The sequence below is a fragment of the Mus caroli genome, chromosome 7, assembly GCF_900094665.2.
Source record: "Mus caroli chromosome 7, CAROLI_EIJ_v1.1, whole genome shotgun sequence".
NCBI classification, from domain to species: domain Eukaryota; kingdom Metazoa; phylum Chordata; class Mammalia; order Rodentia; family Muridae; genus Mus; species Mus caroli.
The window spans coordinates 99625806-99630321 of NC_034576.1; the positions used below are offsets into that span (position 1 = coordinate 99625806).

At 43.9% G+C, this 4516-nt stretch overlaps 1 non-coding gene across 1 annotated transcript; it reads right to left on the bottom strand.

Annotated features, from left to right (window-relative positions):
- Nucleotides 1-604: 604 nt before the first annotated feature.
- On the bottom strand, nt 605-711 carry LOC115031704. The gene has a single exon (XR_003837363.1). It is a non-coding gene; the product is annotated as a U6 spliceosomal RNA (small nuclear RNA).
- Nucleotides 712-4516: the final 3805 nt, after the last annotated feature.

Here is a 4516-nt window from a genome sequence, read left to right on the forward strand (position 1 = left end):
GGTGCAGTGACACACATGCCTGAAAACGTACACGCAGGAGAAACAGAGGGAGTCCCTAGATGAACTCCAGGCTCAATGAGGGACCCTGGCTCAAAAGACAGAACACTCAGCATTGATCTCTGAACTCATGCGCGTGCATGTGTGTGTGTGTGCGTACACACACACACACACACATGCATGCGCGCACACACACACAAATGTATACCTACACATGTACACATATGGGTATGTACACACACATTAAAGAATGTTTTTTTCAGTTGAAAGAATTCATAGGAAAACATAATGCATGACTTGCAGGGAGACAGTGACTGGAACGGCTGTCGGGACACCTAACGTTTCTAAAGTGCCGAAAGAAAAGAAATGTCAGCTCAGAATTCTGAGTGTAGTGAAAAGAACCTTCAGGAATGGGGATAAAATGAAAGCTGGCAAATGAAGGGAGCCAGAAGAATTGAGCTGCTCAGGCCATTCTTCAGCCAATGGGAATGAGGCCAGAAAGAAGCTTGAAACCTTGGGAGAAGAACAGCAGGAATGGGAGCTATTTCTCTAAACAGAATAAACTACCATTTAAATTCTTTCTGCAAAAAAAAAAAAAAAATCTCTTAAAAATCTGGAACGCTTTACCAATTTGAGTGTCATCCCTGTGCAGAGGCAGTGCTAATCTTGTCCATATCCTTCTAATTTTAGTGTATGTGCTGCTGAAGTGAGCACTATTTTTTAAGTTCTTTAAAATACGTTTCATTGTTGAAAGAGGAAGGGTCAGCACTCTGTGATGGACTTCCAGTAAGAGCACAGGAGAGATCTGTGCAGCGTACTTGGACACTGCCCTTGAAATAATCAGGTGTTGTTTCCAGACAGAGCAAGGAGGGTGTCTGTTTTAAGTCCTGAAGCAATGACTAAAAAACAAAGACATGATTTAGAGAGAGAGAGAGAGAGAGAGAGAGAGAGAGAGAGAGAGACTTTTAAAAGCTCAAAAGCCCACAAGAAATCAAGGAAAGTTGGAGAAAATAACACAATAAAAAAGCCTAAATGTAAATATGACAGTGTTAGCCTCAAACATAAAGTGGTATAAACTCATCAAAATAAAAGAGATTCTGGAGCACAGGAAAAAACATACGAGCTGACTAGACTATATGCGTGGTGAAGCAGTCACTTCAAATATAATGATATGCATAGGTTAAAAGTGAAATGATGGGAGAGGATATACCGTGAAAACAGTAATCAAAAGCCAGACAGAGTGACTACAAGGACATCAAACAACACAGACTTCAAAGCCGGGGTGGGGAAGGGGAGACGAATTACCATGATAAAAGAGTCAGTCCACCAAGAAGACATAATGTACTTAATTGTACATGCATTGAAAGTGGGTTCAAAATCCAGGAGTGGAAACCTGGCAGAAATGAAAGAAGATAGAGACAAATCCACAGTCATAACTGGAGATGTCAACATGCATGCCTTTGTTAGTCATCAGTAGAATTAGTGGGCAGAGAATCAGTAATGTGGTAAAACAACCGTGGCAACCATCAACCAGCAAGATCTGATGGACTCAGTGCTCTGCCAACCATCAACCAGCTGGATCTGATGGACTCAGTATTCTGCCTAGCAACAGTGCACAGTGCATGTTCTTTTCCAAAACAGGTAGGACAGACACCAGACCTGAGTTATAGAATAAAATCCTCCCAAACTTAATGTAATTGAAGCTGAGTATGGTCTCAAATCAATATATCTTCCACCCTAAGGAACTGGAGAGTAAGGTCCAGAGGAACATAAGGTAAGCAGAACGGAGATGATGAGGAAATCAATTAAACAGACAATAAATAAACAAAGCCCTGAAAAATCAATTAAACCAAAACGTGTTTCTTTAAAAAAATATATGAATAGAATTTGATAAACCAAGAGAGGGAGAAGACATTATTAAAAGAAATGAAATGGGGATTATTATCATAGATTCAACAAAAACTAAAAGAAAAATGAAAGAACACTATCAACAACTTTATACACACACGTTCTACAAAGTCCACAAGATGGACCCATTCCCTGAAAACCACAAACCACGCAAACTCACCCAAGATAAAATAGATCGTTTGAATAGTATTGTAAAACCTGAATCTACAGCCCAAGATAAAACAGATCGTTTGAATAGTATTGTAAAATTTGAATTGAATCTACAGTTTTAATAGTTTGAGAAGAAGAGCTATCCAGGTTTAGATGTTTTCATGAATGCATCCTTTGAAATATTTACATTAGTAGGAGAAATGAGTTGCTGGATGTTGTAGGGCATGCCTGTAGTCCATGCACTTGGGAACCTGAGGCAGGGAGGTCACCAATTTGAAATCAATTTAGGTTATATAGCAAGACTGTCTTACAAAAAGAGAAATGCACTGTGAGAAATACATAATCCCATGACATGGGAGTCTGAGAGTCTCAGACAGGAGGACCACAAGGTTGAGGCCAGACTGTTCTATATATTAATTCCTAAGCCACCCTGAGCCACAAAGTGCCTTTACACTATGGGGGAGGGGAAGGGGGAATTAAAAATCTCTTCAAGACAACAAAAGAGGACTACTTCCTAGCTCACTTTCTAAATCAACACTACTTTGATAGTAAAATAAAACATAGATTTCATGAAAAGAAAACTATAAGCCAACATCCCTCATAGACATACAAAAATCCTCAGCAGAATATTAACAATTCTAATAATATGGAAAAAGTATATACTACAACTATGAGAGGGCTATTCCAGCAATGCTTGTCAGGGTCAATATTCAGAAATGGATCAACATTATCCAGTTCCTTAATAATCTAAAGACGAAACTACATGATCATATCAACTGATAGAATTTTAACCACATTCATTCAATATTTGTAATTAAAAAAAAAAAAGCCTTGAGAGGCAAGCTTGCCACCATGCAGCATATGTGTGCTGCAGACACCCAGAGGCCCGCCTGCCACAACATGCAGCCTGGGACAGGCAGAAGACACCCGGAGACCCATTAGCCTCATGGCCTGCCTCGGCAGGAACCACTACATTGGGCAAGTGTGCTGTGGACAGATGGACAGATGGACAGATGGGAGAGAGAGAAGCAGAACAGTTTGAACGTTATGAAGAGAAGTGGAACTGGAGATGTGAGGGTGGAGAGGAACAGCCTGTTGTAAGGAGCCTGCCCTGTCACCTGAGATGAGGGTGAAGTCCCAGTCCATGATGCTACTAGGGGCCATGTCTAGATCTGTGGCCATGCAGCAACGTGGGTCTGTGTTGATGTCCATGGCTCATATTACCACTAAAGACCATGCAGAAGCCCTTGGTCTGGGCTGCTGCCTGAGACTATGGTTGTGCAGAGCTGGCCCTGCCCCTCATTGGCTGTGGCACTCTGGAGAGCTGGCCCCACCTCTCACCCACGGCAGCATTCAGGAGAGTGGGCCCTGCACCTTCATCAGGCATAACAGAGAGCTGGTGGCCTGACACCTGGAGGGCACGACCACGGAAGAGCTGGCCCCACCACTCACCCGCTGTGAGGTGGCAAGGGTGTGATGCCCCCCAACCTGAAGCAGCCAGGAGAGCTGGTCCTTAGGTCATGAGAGTGGGAGAGCTGGCCTTGCCCCTCACCTGCTGCAGCACTGAGGAGAGCAGGCCCTGCATCTCGCCTGGGCGGTGAGGTAGAGCTGTCCTTGATGGCTAAGGTGCAGGTGAGTCAGCCTGGAAGTGGGAGAGCAGGAGGGCTGGCCTAGTCCTTCACCATCTGTGGCACTCAGTAGAGTGGGCCCAGCCCGTTGCCTGGGCAGTGCAGTAGAGCTGGCTCTAGTGGTGTGGGTGAGAATGAGCAGACCCCAAAGGCAGGAGAGCAGGAGTGCAGACCCTGCCCCTTGCCAGCTGCCACATTGGGTGAGCTAGCCAGGGCAGTGCTGGAGGGTTCACTCTGATGGTGCAGGTGCCAGAGAGCTGGCAACCAACTCAGCCACTACTCCGGCCCAGATCCGGGGCTTTGAGTTGGCCCAACATCTCAATCTCTATGCATGGCTCATCTATGCATGGCTGGAGCATGTGAAAGGGCAGGTCCTGCAGAACCAAAGCTGCAGGATCTCCATGACACCAGGCAACAACAGGATATCTGCGACGAGTCCTGGTGAGGATCCAGTATTGATAGAGTAGCAGAAGCCAGAGGCCTAGAATCAGACAAATGACTCACTGCAGTGAACATTCACAAGTAAAGATGTGTGGGCAGAGGGGGACTGTGGGACACACTGACACTCTACAGCTGCCACAATGAGATGTTTTCAATGTTTTGTTTAGCTTTTAATTTTTGTTTTTTCTTTTCTTTTGGGGAAGGGGAAAATTGCAAGGACAGAGGGATTGGGTTGCATTATGTGAAATAAAGAACCAATAAACACTTTACAAAACCCTCTTGTCTAATAAAAAAAAATTGCTTCAAGTTGACAAAAAAGAAAAGATAGCCTAAAAACAAAAACAAACAAAAAAATTGGAACAATATTACAGTTAATGATGAAAGTCTAGATT